The following is a 16,271-nucleotide window of genomic DNA, read 5'->3' as shown; positions in this document are numbered from 1 at the left end:
TAGGGGAGACCATCTAAAGATTTTTAAAAAGCCTTAGGGTGAATACAACATCTAAGATCTTCATACTAAGGTATGAAGATAGTCTTGGTGACACTGTTCAAGCTAAACCATCACTGGAATTTTTCATTACACCAACTAGTAAATACCTTTAATTGCTGAAGCCTTTTAAATTTGAGTTTCAGGTACTTGCAACCAAAAAAATTCTAACTGAAACAAGACTTAAAAATAACTGCAAACCATTGTGTTTGCAAATATTTGGAAACCATCATTTTTGAGAAGAAGAATGACATGCTATTTCAATGATTGACAGAGGAAGTTGGATGTTGGGTCATGGAGGTAGAGAAGGATGAACAGTAAAATATAAGAAAAGTTATCTAAGAATGCCTCTGTCAAAATTATTCTTGGCAGACAAATGAATATTTATAGAAAAATTCATCATCCTACGAGATTTTATTATTTAAAAATATAATTTGAAAATGAATGAAACATTAAATTCTAGACAATTGGGAGGAAAAAAAAATCCTGGAACAAAGTAATACCAATAAACAGAACTTAGGCAGATTAGTATTCTGTACTAAGAGAAACAATTGGAACAAATAAAAATTTGTGTTAAGGAAAATGTTACTTGCTAGTGAACCAAATTTTGACAACAGGCAAAGGAGGATTTATAAATGAGCTTAGCTTTGTGGCCTCGGATAGCCTGGAAAAGAAAAGTAGGTATAAAATTAAACTTGCTATGTTGAGACACAGCAAACATTTTCATCTTTTTATCTAGAATTAAAATTCACCTGTTTGTGAAACTTGTGCTGCAGCTTTGTAATACAGCATAGCTGTTCTATGTGGTATTTTGTGGTAACTGAAGAATTTGATATGAGGGGATAAGACCCAGGCAGAAGAGTAGGTCTCACTTTTTATCACCTCAACTACTTTATCTCACTCATGGAATCAAGGTTAGTGAATTGGAATATTTTTTCTGCTAGAACGTTATGACCAGTGCAAAGTTATCTTTGATTCAGCGTGAATTTTGGGCTCTTGAATACTTAGTTTTTCTCCCCTCCCAAAAGAAGAGAACCCATCTTTAGATGAAAATTTCCAAACAAAGCCTGAAACCTGCTTTGTATCCCTCACACTTTCAGAGTTATATAATAACTAATAGAACTTTGACATCTTTATAGCTGTTTTTACAGAAAATTTCTACAAAAAGTCCAGGACTGGTATGCCTTATATGTAATGGATGGCTTACTCCCATAAGCATAAAATTCCTATTATTATGTGTTTATTTTTGTGTGTGAAGAATAATTCTTTAGAATGGAAAAAGGTATTCCAATGATGTCATTTTTTAAGGCTTAATGATCTGGGCTCTTTGGCCTTTCACTTAAGGGGGAGATGTGTAGGTTTGCTACCTCTATACCCAGATGGTAAACACATGCCAGCCTCAGTTACAAATTAAAATTCAAAAGTCTAGGAAGGGTATTTAAGTTCATGATGTGGAGATGACACTCACAGTGCAAATGTCCTCCACAGCTTAGGAGTGGCACTTTCTGTGAGTGAAGGACTTCATCAGACTCTGTTGACCACCAAGGTCTATGTTGCTGCTGTTGCTGCTGATAATTAAGAATATGTTGAATCAGATATAATACTACAATTTTCATCATTATTACCGTCATTAAATGGTAGTATTTATTTTTGAATGTTAAAGTACTTTAGCAAAATAAATGTTTTACACGTTAGTATATTGCCTTTTATAACAGCTAGTTTTGGGTGAAGTGATGTATTAAGCTCTACTAATTTAAGAAACTAAACAGTGAAATGACCTCCTACTTGGAAAATGTATGGTTAATAGGATGACAGGCAATCTTCCTCTAAGGGAAGGCTAAGAAAAAGAAGGACAAAAGCCTGTGCTCAATGGACTCTTATTTAACTTATTGCCTTAATAAAATTTGTATTTTAGGAACCTATTGTGTAGGAAATTTTTTTCATGGAGAAACAAGAATATTTTAAATAAGAGTTCTGTTGGCTTCTTTGAAGGTGATCATTTTCTTCAAAAAGAGGAACTGTTACTTTTTTACAGAAAACCTTGCACTATGCAGCAGAACATAGTGAATTTTAAGCATATGCCATTGCTAATGAATTATCTCAGCTTTGGACACTATAGAAGTACTTTTTTTTCTTGCATCCTATTTTTGTCACTGCAGTCAGATTAATGAATTATGAACTGTACCATTTCATTAGGATAATCAGAATTAAGAGATGATGTTTTCCTTGGGGACTTCTGCTTGGATATATCATTAATCATATTCTGCAATCTATAGTCAAGGCAGAACTGAGAATGCTAGCTTATCTGACATGTACTAAGGGGGGAAACAGTGTCATTTAGTCTATATTGGATAAAGCACGTCTTGGTAAAATGGCTAGATAAGGAATGACATCTTAAAATTGCTACTTATTTAGATCTCTGTCATAGGCCTGAAGAATCTCCTGGGCAACTGTGAAGTGTCCTCACCAAAAGTAAAAGTCATTACTCAAGAGTATTGTTTTTAGTTTTATTTATGGCTTTTAAACCAAGGGGTGTGGTATAAAATGTAAAAGAACGGAACTCTCATTTGGAGGCTTTATTATTTTCTCTGCAGCTCCTACCTTGTTCTCAACCTCCTGAACGCCCCGCTGCAACCTTTGTTGGAGGGAATTCAAATGTCTGAGAGGACGTTTTTAATGGGTAATATGAGCATTTCTGATATTAAATGGCTTTAAAGAAATTCACTCACAAGGATCTTTTTAATTGCCCCCAAATGACTCCATTTATGATGACTACTTAAGAAGTGGTATAGATAGTTGGAAAGAGTGCAGGGCATGGCAACAGGAGAGAGAATGCCCTGTGCCCTGAGACTTGGGAGTTTGTGTCCACTGGTCAGCTGCAGGAAGATTCGAGGACTACCTGTAAAGAGTGGCAATTTTTCTTTAATATGTACTTTGAGTAAGAAAAAGAAAAAAGTATTCATTGAAAACTTTTGCTAAAAGTTCCATTCAAATTTTATTAGTTTTGATAGGTTGCTCTGAAGCGCACAAATAGGAAATTTTGCCATTATTTCTAGGATAGGAATATGAAAAATAAATGTGGCATAGTAAGTGTAGACTTACCAATAGCTAATAATGTCATTAAAGTTTTAATGTCTTAGCTAGAATTTCCATTTACAAAACTCCTTTTTCTGACTTAGAATATTTACAAGAAAAAGCAAACATCCACCATTTATCTTCTCTTGTAAAACCCTGGAAATTCATTACTATAAGGAAATTCCTTATAGTAAGTGAGGAAATAAAAAATATAATTATAGCCTTTTAAGAAAATAATCAAAGAAGTAAGTCTCATGTCAAAATTATTCTTGGCAGACAAATGCATATTTATAGAAAAATTCATCACCCTACAAGATTTTATTATTTAAAAATATAATTTGAAAATGAGTGAAACATTAAATTCTAGACAATTGGGAGGAAAAAAGATCCTGAAACGAAGTAATACCAATAAACAGAACTTAGGCAGCTAAGAATATGTTAAGAGTAAAGATAGAACACAGAATTTAATGTTAGAAGATGGAAATACAATAGAACTGATTAAGGATTAAGCCTGGTTTAAAATCAAACAATGATATAAACATTTGGTAAACTAAATTTTAAAAAGAGAAGGAGAAAGAGAAAATACAAATCAACAAATTTAGAAATGAGAAAAGGGCTATAGTCAGAGTCGAAGATTACAAATTATGCAAATACCTTTATGCAAATATACTTAAAAGTTAAGTAATGAAATCTTCTGCATGTTATTCCACATTAACAAAACTAAATGTACATAGTAAACTGGAAAAGAGATTTTTAAGTAGCTATTATAGAAAATTATCAAACTTTTATTTTAAAAAATTCTTATCACTTAAGAAAACACATCAACGAAAAAAATTTGAGCAATATATAAATAAATATATGTATATACACACACACATATACACACACATCTTCTCATATACATGTACATACATAAACATTCTAAGGGTGTTTGAAAAGTCTGGAAACATAAGATAAACGTATTTTTGACAGTGTGCTAGTGACATTTTTAAAAAATGTGCTATGATTTCCATCTATCTCCAGATACCTTGTTAGGGGAAGTACCTGGTGCAATATGTCTAATTGTTAATATGAAAAAAGTATAATACAATCATATACTACAGTGTGTCCAGAAAGTCTGTAAACCAAGGCAAAAATCGTGTAATAATAGAATTTGACAACATGGCTGCTGTGGACTAAAATGTACCTTTTCCCCATCCTCCCAGAAAGGAGAGGCCAAAGGACCTTTGACCTGTCCTTGAGGTTTGGACACCATCATCTCAATAGTGACTCTGACAGACTGAAAGCCATAAGCCCATCCTCCAGTTTCGGAGCGCCTGAGCACCTTGCAGTGTTTTACCCACCTTTCCAAGGGGAAAAATAAAGAATGTCTGTATTTATCTTCTGGGAGAGCATTGAATTAGGTTGGCCAAGAAGGAATGAAGTTTCAAGGCTTGGAAGGGGCGGAAAGGTCTCATCCAGAGTTATGGATTATGAAGCACAGTGGCAGGTCCACTCTGAATCCTGTGGGGCATCCCAGGAAGTGCTAGTAGGGTCTGTAGGTGATAGATGGATGATATGGTAGGGGGAGGTGATGTCATGAGGGAGGCCACTGTGTTCCAGGCACTTAAAGATTCCAAGGTCTGCACTGGCTTGGAAGTAGAGCCACCCACCTGTCCTTGGGGTTTGAAAACCAGCATCTCAATGGTGACCACAATAGATTGAAAGCCATAAGTCCCTTCTGAAGTTTGCTGAATTTCCTGGCACTCCCACAGGGCCAGAGCAGGAAAGGGTATGGAATACCGAATAACACTGTTAGCAAATGGATACTCGGAGTCATACTTTATTTGATTTAGAAAAACAAAGCAAGGTGACGTTAAGTTCTATTTTGTGGAGTAAATTTTGTGTGTGTGTGTATTTATAAACATGCACATATTTATACATATATATCTATGAGGTATTGGCAAAAACACCAAAATGATAGCCAAATTCCAAAAAGAAAGCCTACCTTAGTTACTTTCTACCCAGTGAAGAGGCCATTGGAACTGGCACTCTGGGGAAGAGCAGCTCCCCGGACTAGTTTGATGTTTTTCCAGGTTTATCTTGGGTTTTATAAAATCTGATGAGCATTAGGGCCAGCACTGAAGATGGGAAACTTTCTATTCTTCTTTCCATTGAGTAGACAGACGGTGAGTCACTTGTGTGATGTATTTCCTCCTAGTCAGCTCTGGATAGTGAGGCCGAACGAACTGACCGGAAGTGTGTTGTGGGAATCAAAAATCAAGTTGTAGTCCAGCATACCATGTCAGTGCTTCATGGTACTTAGTTTTGAAAGCTGAAACGTTTCTAGCAATGTTGTATTTTATGTTTATGTGTAATATTAACGCTCTAGCAAGAGATTAATCACGATTGTTCAGAAATCATCTGTTAAACCTTAATTTAAAATAAAATGATGTTTAATTGAGAGACATCAATTGTAATACTGATTTAAAGAGCCACTTAGTGAAGGAAAAATTAGTTAATTATATCAGGTTATTTTAAACTGAAAGAAAAATAGCATTCTGCTAACTTGTAAAGTGGCAATGTTTAAATTGACTGAATTCTCCATGCCCTGCTGCTAAATCATTTTAGGATATTTTCACACCTAATTTCTACTGAGGTTAATTAACATACTTGGAGGGACCTGTCATTATGTCGGAAAGGCAAATTTTAATAAAACTGCACTTGTATGATTTTTTAAGAAATCTCTCCTACCACATAGGATCCAGGGAAATAAAAAGTCTCTCTAGTTCTTCCTCCCAGATACATGCTGATATATGCACACCCACACATGCACACACTCACTTGGGCTGACACACACAACATTTTACACACATACAACATACTACACACACATTCACACACACACATTCAGTCTGCCACACACAGTCTTCTCCCTTCTCCCCATACATGGTTGCTTGTTCAAGCTGACACATACATAAACACACACACTCTTGCTCAGGCTGACACACCTACACAACATAAAAGTTTGTGTAGCCAACAGTGTTCTACCCACTTTTCCAAGGGGAAATGTGCGTATGCGCATGAACTTTCTCTTTCTCAGATTGACACACATAAACTCACACTTTCTCCTGCAGGCCAACACACACGCACACACACTGACACATGCACATGCTCAAGCTGACGTACACACATACCTATGCAGACACACACACAGCCAGTCATGTGAACATAACCACATAGACCCATTCAAATTGACACACACACACATACACACACACACAGAGGGTTACACACACACACAGTGATGTCTACTCACATACAGTTAAGCTCTGGCTTTCTTTTCTTCCCCGGTGTTTTGTTGCTGACCTCTGACTTTTCTGCCTTTGATTTACATTCTCTTGATCTTTAACTTAGAGGTGGGTGACTCAGACCAATTATTTCATGTGATTACATTTGGAGTGAAATTAATGGTTTTGATACTGGCTCACTTTTATTATTTGCATGTAGTTTAAGAAAACTTCATGGATTTATTCTGCTTTAATATGTGAAAGTGAAAGTTGAGAGATTATATAAGTAGATAAGAAGATTGCCTTTTAATATATACCTGTTGCGTCTACAGGGTCAAATGGGAAATTGGCAAACAATATATCATGAAATTCAAGAAACAGTTCTCTATTTTGCCAAATTGTAGATCAATGGTCTTATGTCAGTTTGTGCTACTTTCTGTTACTTGCTTTCATTGATTATAATAATAAACACTATGCAAAATAACAGTGATACAATTTAGTATTTCAATAGGAGACAATGAAAAGGTGGGCAGTTGGGTTGCCTTTCTGAAATCGAGAGCTTCCTGTTTGTGAATATATAAGGACAGATATTTGTCCTTCTTCCATTTTCAACAGAACATTGAAAATGCCTGGTGTTATTCACAATGAAGCTTTTACACAATGTGTAAAATATTGGAAAGCAACATTTGGGACACATCAGATGTTTGTTTCTTGAAGAGAATCTGGAAATCATACTTCTGGGATTTTGTTACTAATGAAGAAGAAAAAGGGAAAAAAGGCCGGGCGCGGTGGTGGCTCACGCTTGTAATCCCAGCACTTTGGGAGGCCGAGGCGGGTGGATCACGAGGTCAGGAGATTGAGACCACGGTGAAACCCCGTCTCTACTAAAAAAATACAAAAAATTAGCCGGGCGTGGTGGCGGGCGCCTGTAGTCCCAGCTACTCGGAGAGGCTGAGGCAGGAGAATGGCGTGAACCCGGGAGGCGAAGCTTGCAGTGAGCTGAGATCGCGCCACTGCACTCCAGCCTGGGCGACAGAGCGAGACTCCGTCTCAAAAAAAGAAAAAAAAAAGAAAAAGGGAAAAAAATCTTCCATAAACCACACTGGTCCGTTGGTACCTATCTTTTGAAAAGTAAAATGAGATGAGAGAATGGCAATTAGAGTATAATATATTCTGAAAGGAACAACTAATATTTCTGAAATTTCATGTTTAAAAATGTGAGCTTTTATTTAGATATTCATTCAGTCACTTTCTTAGTCTTACCAGTTAGGTAAGAAAACTTTAGGAAACTGTACCTAGGACAAACATTGAACTTCTATTTGAGGAAGCCCCCACTAGGTACAGTGTTTAGAGAAATTGTCTCCCATATGGAAACCTAGGCAGAAGATACTCCTGCTCTCTGCCCTCCTCCCAGGAAGCCTGATCAGGTAGGGCCTTAAGGTCTTCATAAAGACTTTGATTTTTACTGTAAGTGAAATACGAAGTCATTAGAGACTTGTGAGCAGACATGATCTAACTTACGTTTGTTTTTAAGGAATCACTCCCATTACAATGGGGAGAACAGATTGCAGGGGCATAACAGGTGAGGGAGAAGGTCCCTTTGGCGGGGACCAAGGCATGCCAGAGGAGAAATGACTGTGGCTTAAACTAGAAAGAAAGTGGAGAGAAGTGATTAGATCCTGGTATATTTTGAAAACAGGGTAAATAGAATTTGCAGCTCTATTTGAAGTGGGCAAAAAGAAATGGAGACCCGTTGATGACTCCAAGGTTTTTAGCCTGAACAGCTTGATGAATGAAGTTTCTGTTTACTTAAATGGGTAATTTGGGGATGAAGAGTACTTGGGGTGGGGGTTGCTTCTTGGCAGTTTGATAGACATTCAGGTAGAGTAGGCAGTTCTGACTGAGTCTGAAGTTCAGGTGAGAGATTGAATCTGCAGGTGTGTGTGTGTGTGTGTGTGTGTGTATGTTATATGTAAGTTGTCAGTGTACAAACATATTTAAAGATAAGAGCCTGAATGAGATCACCTTGTGAATAAATGGATGTAAAAGGCACAAAGACTGACCCTTGGAGCATTTTAACATTTATAATCAGATAGATGAAAAGGTACCAGCAAAGGCATCTAAGAAGGGTTAATAGTACAGTGGAGTGGTGTCCTAGAAACAAATACATTATAATTTTCAAGAATGAAGGGTTCCTAAATGTGTACTATAACACATAACAAATGTCAAATAACATGAGGACTGTGAATTGACCACTGAATTTGCAAATGTGAAGGGCATTAGTGTCCTGGTTAAGCGCTAGAGTAGTGTTGAATGAATCAAAGAATCTAAATCAATGAATCAAGCAATCAATCAAGGTATGGCATAGATATGTTAAAAGAATTATTCTCTGGTAAAGAAGTTAGTAACTGTATTTGGTTCCTGAAACAAAATGATTTCATGATCTTGACATGTGTTTAGGTAAACAGAAATACCAGTATTTCTTTTCCCTATTTTTAATTAGCTCCTGCTCCCATTCAGTTTTCATATTCTTTATCATTCTTCTCAAGTTCTATTTCAGTCTCAGCTGATGAGCTTCCCTCATGCTTGACTTAGGTAATAAAAGTGAACATCTCTGAGTTCAGTGAATGTTCTGTTCCCGTTACCTGCATATAAATCTACCTGTATTTGCACCTCTCCGATACTTCCTCCTCACAGGTATCAAAGGAAAGATGTCCCTCCTAGACAAGTCTCTCTACCTATTCTCTTGATGTCTCTTTTCTGCAGGATCCTGGTGACATTCATTGTTCCTTTCTTTTAAGCCTTTGTCCTCTCCCTCTCTCTATTGCTTCTCCCAGCTCATAGATTTGTTTGCTCATAGCTTTTCCTGTTTTGAAAGCACAGGCCTTTCCCCAATTTGTATTCCCGTCTAACTAGAAAAAAACGATAGAGACATATTGTGAAGTATTTTAGAAATAAGAAATGAAGAATGAAGAAAATCATAATCACCCATAATCCTGTTCTCAGAGATGATCATTATGTGTTTACTTAAGTTTTTTTATATGCATTTTTACCAACTGTGATGCAACTATATATACACTTTTAAAATCTTCCTTTCATTCAGTTAACATCAGTGTTATTATTTTTCCTCCTGTGTTTGTTTATTTCAGCTAGTTAAGGCCATGTAGTAAATTGTATCTCAGAAGTCCTCCAGCCCTGGAGCTTCCTGTAGTTTTCCAAAGGCTTGAAATAGTTTAAAAGGTTTCTACATGAAAAGACCTCCACAACATTTATCCACACAGCCTGAGGGCGCTTCAGTATCTGGACTTGCTGGAGTAGTTTTTGGGGACAAGACCCGGTCGCCGCCATTGAGGGCCCTGCAGTCTACGGTCTTTATGATGTCGACCATCTCCTGCTTGTCCAACATGGCCCATTTAATCTTTTGTTGCCAGTCCCCGAGACAACCATGATGTGCTTGTTCCTGAAGAAAAACATGATAGTACATGGATCATATAACTCATACATTTTGTTGAAGTCAGGTACTTTGGTAATAGCCACAAGAAAAATAACTGCAAAATCTTTAACCTTCTCAATGATGCTGTACAAGACCTTGTCTATTTTCATGCATGTGGGGTCCCAGTCGTGGCCAAAGTGAATGACAACCATGCAGTCCTCTCCTGGGAGAGGTCCACCTGCCAGCTGCTGTGGAGGTGCAGGAGCATGTGTGACATGGTGGCCCACACACTTGCCACTGCCCAAGGCCAGGTGCCAATGAGGGCCCTGCGTGGTGAGCACAGCCGGCCCCTCACTCCCCAGCCCCTTCTGCCCCCGAGGTCCCTGAAGACCCCCAGGGCCTGCCCATAACCCCCCACCAACACTGGGCCTGCCTCATTCACATAACTTTGTAACACTTTCCACATGTTGTTAAACAGGTATGTAAATAACTATTTTAAATAGCTAGAGTATTTGATACTGTGGTTATGCTATGATTTATATATTCATTATTTTACTGGATTTTTTAACCTACTTTCTATTTTTGATTTAAATAAAACTAAGGTGAATGTCTTTGTGTATAAATCTTTTACTACATTCCACATTATTTTCTAGGCTAGAGTCTGAAGGAAATTGCTGAGTCAAAGGATGTATACTGTTTTATGACTCTTGTTTGCTATTGCCAGATTATTTTTAAAAATCATTCTGCCAATTTATATGCCTGCTGGGAAGTGTAAGAATGCCTTTCTCCTGAGATTCTTAACTTTGAAGAGATTTTAAAAGTTGCTTTATGAGACAGTCCTTGCTAACTGGACAATTTAATAAGAGTTGTCTAATTTTTTAAACATATTTATTTGACTACTATAGGGTGAATCTCACTTTACCATGCTTACAATAGTCATTTATTTTTCTATTATGAATTTTCCCTGCTTATCCTTTACCCATCTTCCACATTCCTTAAAGACGTTTTGGTAGTTTTTTGTTGACTTGTATGATTTATCATATTAATGTTGTCAACCATTTGTCTGTCATAGTGGCTGTAATAATTTTTTCCAGTTTTCTGCCTTTTACTTTCATGCATTTATTAATTAAAAGTTTTAGGAGTCAAATGACCAATTTAAAATTAAATTGACCACAAAATTGGAAGCCCCAAAATAGACCCAAGTAAATATGATAAACTGGCATATGTTTAAGGTATTTAATACCTTAAACATTGCACACTGGGGACAGATGTGCAAATCTGGGGGCAAACACTGTTAGAATTCTTTCTCATATGTCATACCAAAATAAATTTCAAGTAGACTAAGATTCAAATGTTAAAAAACCCAAAAGGCATAAGGGCATGTGAAAGAATGTAAGTAGATATTTATATAATCATGAGATAGTGATGATCTTTATCAGTACGTCAATAAAGGTAGAAACCATTAGAGTAAATATTTTTAAATGTGACTAATTTGAAATCTTCCACACAATAAAAATTAACGAAGATAAAATACAAATGACAAGCAGGAAAAAATAGTTATAAAAATATGGAAACTATTAATTTTGTAACTATTATAGGAGAGCTCTCTTGCAAATCAATTTTTAAAATTCCAAATAGAACATTGATCAAAGAACATGAAGGAATGACTTAAAAAGGAAGAAATATTAATGACTAAGAAATATTTTAAAAATCAAACTTTACTAGCTTTCAAAGAAAGTAAAATAAATACATAATCTTTGGAAATATATAAATGTGCTTTGTTTTTGATACTTTCTAATACGGGAATGACCTTACTGAGTCATTGAGTAAAGTCATTAGGAACTGAGCATAGTACTCAATAGTTGTCAACGCTTTTGCCCTTCTCTCCCTCTGTGCTCTAGTGGTTGCCAGTTTTTATTGTTGCCATCTTTATTTCCATGAGTACCTAATGTTTAGCTCCCACTTATAAGTGAGAACATGCAATGTTTGGTTTTCAGTTGGCATGTTACTTCACTTAGATTAATGGCCTCCAGCTGCATCCATATTGTGGCAAAACACATGATGCCATTCCTTTTTTATGGCCACATAGTATTCCATGATGTATGTGTTCCGCATTTCTTTGTCCAATCCACCATTGATGGGCACCTAGTTTGAATTCCATGTCTTTGCTATCGTGAATAGTGCTGCAGTGAACATGTGAGTACATTGGTGTTTTTGGTAGAAGAATTTATTTTCTTTGGGCTAGATACCCAGTAATGGGATTGCTGGGTTAAATGGTAGTTCTGTTTTAGGTTCTTTGAGAAACCTCCAAACTGCTTTCTCCAATTGCTGAACGAATTTATATTCCCTCCAACAGTATATAAGCATTCCCCTTTCTCTGCAGCCCTGCCTGCACCTGTTGGTTTTTGACTTTTTAATAATAGCTGTTCTGATTGATGTAACATAGTGTTGTCATTGTGGTTTTAATTTGCATTTCTCTGATGATTAGTGATATTGAGCATTTTTCATAGTTTATTGGCCACTTGTATGTCTTCTTTTGAGAAATGTCTGTTGATGTCTTTTACCCATTTTTAAATGGGTTGTTTTTTGCTTGTTCAATTAAGTTCCCTATAGACTGGATATTAGACATTTGTCAGACGCATAGTTTATAAATAAGTTCTTCCCTTTTGTAGGTTGTCTGTTTATTCTGTTGATAGTTTCTTTTGCTGTGCAGAAGGTCTTTATTTTAATTAGGTCCCACTCGTCAATTTTTTTTTTTTTTTGTGGCAGTTGTTTTTGAGGATTTAGTCATAAATTTTTTCCCAAGGCCAATGTCCAGAATGGTGTTTCCTAGTTTTTTTCCTAGGATTCTTATCGTTTGAGGTCTTACATTTAAATAATCCATGTTGTGTTAATTTTTGTACATGTTAAAAGGTAGGGGTCCAGTTTTATTCTTCCTCATATGGCTAGCCAGCTATCCCAGCACCATTTACTGAATAGGGAGTCCTTTTCCCATTGCTTATTTTTGTCAACTTTGTCAAAGATCAAAAGGCTGTAGGTGTGCAGCTTTATTTCTGGGTTCTCTATTCAGTTACATTGATCTATGTATATGTTTTTGTACCATACTGTTTTGGTTATTACAGCCATATAATATAGTTTGAGGTCAGATAATGCAATATCTATGACTTTGTTCTTTTTGCTTAGGATTGCTTTCAATATTTGGGCTCTTTTTTGGTTCTGTATGAATTTAATAATAGTTCTTTTTAGTTCTGTGAAAAATGATGCTGGTAGTGGGATAAAATTAATGTTGAATCTGTAGATTGTTTTGGGTGGTATGGTTATTTTAACAATATTAATTCTTCTAACCCATGATCATGGAATATTTTTCCGTTTGTACCATCTCTGATTTCTTTCAGCAGTGTTTTGAAGTTATCGCTATGAAAATCTTTTACATCCTTGGTTAGATGTATTCCTAGGTATTTTATTTTTGTGTGTTTGGCTATTGTAAATGAGATGGCATTCTTGATTTGGCTCTCAGCTTGAACATTATTGATGTATAGAAATGCTACTGATTTTTGTACATTGATTTTGTGTCTGAAACTTTACTGAAGTCATCTATCAGTTCTGGGAACCTTTCGATGGAGTCTATAGGGTTTTCTAGGTATAAAATCATATCTTCAGTGAGGAGTGACAGTTTGACTTATATTCCCATTTTCCTTCTTGAATGAAAGCTCACAGTTAATCTTTATGCACTATCTTGCTATTTCCAAAAAGCCGAGGCATGTTAAAAGCTTCTATTCCACCATCTTAGAAGAGAAAACAACCAAAATTGACTTTTACACCAGTAGTTGAAAGAGAAAATTGGTTTTATTTGTGTTTACTTCCAAAAGTTTTATTTTAATATAATAATATATTTTAATAGAATAAGATATTCTGTAGTGATTGGAAATGATGATGATGACAATGTATATCCATATTTATTTACATGGAATGCGCTCCTTAATGTAGAAATTAAAAACTTTAAATTACAAGGCAACTACAATCCCATTCACGAAATAATTTTTGTGATTTTTTTGTATATATATTTGTGTCAATATATATAAACACATACTAAAAAATAAAGAATATTCTGAAATGTAACAATATTTTCTCTTGATTGTTAGGAAAATCAACAAACTTTCTTGTTTTATATGCATTTTAAGATTTCAGAATTTCTCACAAATTGCTTTTATAATTATAAAAATGTATTTGCATTTTGAAATTGTCTGTTTTTCTTTTCTTCTTTTTAAAGTCATTTTTCTCTATGCTTAACGTCCTTCCTTTATAAAACAGTCACTTAAAATTTTTTTTTAAAACCTCTTCCTATCTGGAATTTATTTGATATATATAGTTTCAGATGAGATTATAAATCCCCCTAAGAAGACAGTATTCAAAATAGTTGACCAAGTAGTTCAGTAACATTTATTAGATAATTACATATTGACTCCTGATGTTCCCTTTTCAAAGATTACTGACGTATATCAATCTTTCTGTTTGAAGATAATTCTGTTCCATTGGTCTGGTTGTTTTTGTGGTATTACCTCACTCTTTTCATTATTATCTCATTACACTGTATCTTAAAACTGATAAGACAAATGTTATTTTTTTTCAGAACATGCTTACAGATTTGTTTTTCTGGATGAATGTTAGAATCAGTGGCTTCAAGTCATTTTCCCACAGTTCTTAAGGTATATTGAATAGATATAATTTTTTTTCTTGATAATTCAGGGTCATGATTCATTGTGAATCATCATAAGTACTATAGCATTTTTGTGGGTTATTTAGATACGATGGATTTTTTGCTCATGTCCCATGTGACTCATTAGTTTTTTCAAAATTCCTGTAATAAATTTGTATTTTTCCCATGTTTCTTTAATGATACTTCCAGACGTCATACTTATGTCTTTTTAAACAGCTTTTATCTGTAGTTGAATCTATGATTAAATTTTTTAGCACTGTATGTAGCATAAGACTCAACGATAGAACTCTGTGCCTTGTATTTTGATTGTTCTTGGGTCTTATGTGTATATTTCTCTGGCCATGTTTCATGTAATTTAGATTGCCATTTTAATGACTAGTTAAGTGTGGCATTACTATGTTTGCATGTGAATATGAAGATATACAAGATAGAATAAGCTATGAAGGTAACAGAGCATAATTCAATGGCAAGAAACGCAAAGATAGAAGAGAGAGAGTTTTACTGAAATCTATGAGTTCTCTTCATGCGACAGAGTTCTTTACATGCCATACTTCTTGATCTGTCCTTCCATGTAGCTGAATCTCAGATTAGATTACTTTTTCCTGAAACTTAGATGGTGTAATATAAATGAAGAGAGTAAGGGGCCAGTAAACTAATACATGGATACTAAGTGATTTTTTTCTTTGCCCCTGAGCTTTTATGTTTTCATATTCTGGAGGCAGTAATCATAGCTTGACAGCTATCAACCTGATTCAAAATTATTAATCCTAAATGTTTTCTTTTCTACATGGAGGAGAAACTACCAGTTCTCTATTAAATGGTAGTTAAAGAATATTTCATTTATCTATTTCACCTATTGTTATCTGTCTGTCCTATGGCATATTTTTCCAGGTTAGGAGGAACACATTGCTGATATTTTCGTAAACATGTTGCCACTGACTTTATTTTCCTATTAATCATAATATGTGTTTTGTTGTTTTTTGCAAAGCTGTAATGTTATTGCTGTAGTAGAAACAATTTATTTTGTTAAAGCTCTAAAGGGAGGTAGGACCCATCAAAGTTAAGGGCCTAGACACAGTAACAGATGCTCCTGTAAAGCAATGTTTCTCAAAAAAGGTCTTCGATGAAATATATGTAAATCTCCTCTTTGTCATTTATTTTTGGAATGTTCTCTGTTTTACCACACTTCATTTGTTTTTATATTTTTATTATGAAAACTTTAAATATAGAGAGAAGTATACAAACTAGCTTACCACCATGCACCTGCCACCCAATTTTATTAAACCTCAACATATTTGCCTTAGTTATTTTTTTTAGGCCAGCTCTACATTACAGCTACAGCTGATGTTTCTGTGTGCCTTTGCTTTATCCCTTTCTCTCCACAGGTAACCATAGCTTTGAATTTAGTGTGTACTATCTCCATTCTTGAGTATGCACTTTACTTTGCATGCATGTATCATTTAAGAATTATAGGCCGGGCGCGGTGGCTCACGCCTGTAATCCCAGCACTTTGGGAGGCCAAGGCGGGCGGATCACAAAGTCAGGAGATCGAGACCATCCTGGCCAACACGGTGAAACCCCGTCTCTACTAAAAATACAAAAAATTAGCCAGGCGTGGCGGTGTGCGCCTGTAGTCCCAGCTGCTGGGACGGCTAAGGCAGGAGAATGGCGTGAACCTGGTAGGCGGAGCTTGCAGTGAGCTCAGATCGCGCCACCGCACTCCAGCCTGGGCGACAGAGCG

General features: G+C 35.7%; 1 protein-coding gene and 1 pseudogene across 1 annotated transcript in view; one reads left to right on the top strand and one right to left on the bottom strand.

Annotated features, from left to right (window-relative positions):
* ZNF385B (zinc finger protein 385B) overlaps positions 1 to 16,271 on the top strand; it is a 407,440-nt gene that overhangs the window by 13,172 nt on the left and 377,997 nt on the right. The gene's annotated exons all lie outside the window — the stretch shown is intronic.
* LOC129488123 (thioredoxin-like protein 4A) lies at positions 7,227 to 10,222 on the bottom strand (annotated as a pseudogene).

This window comes from Symphalangus syndactylus, chromosome 8 (genome assembly GCF_028878055.3).
Source record: "Symphalangus syndactylus isolate Jambi chromosome 8, NHGRI_mSymSyn1-v2.1_pri, whole genome shotgun sequence".
Classification (NCBI taxonomy): Eukaryota; Metazoa; Chordata; class Mammalia; order Primates; family Hylobatidae; genus Symphalangus; species Symphalangus syndactylus.
Note: the sequence above shows the minus strand (reverse complement) of the source record. Positions and strands in the feature narration are given on the sequence as shown.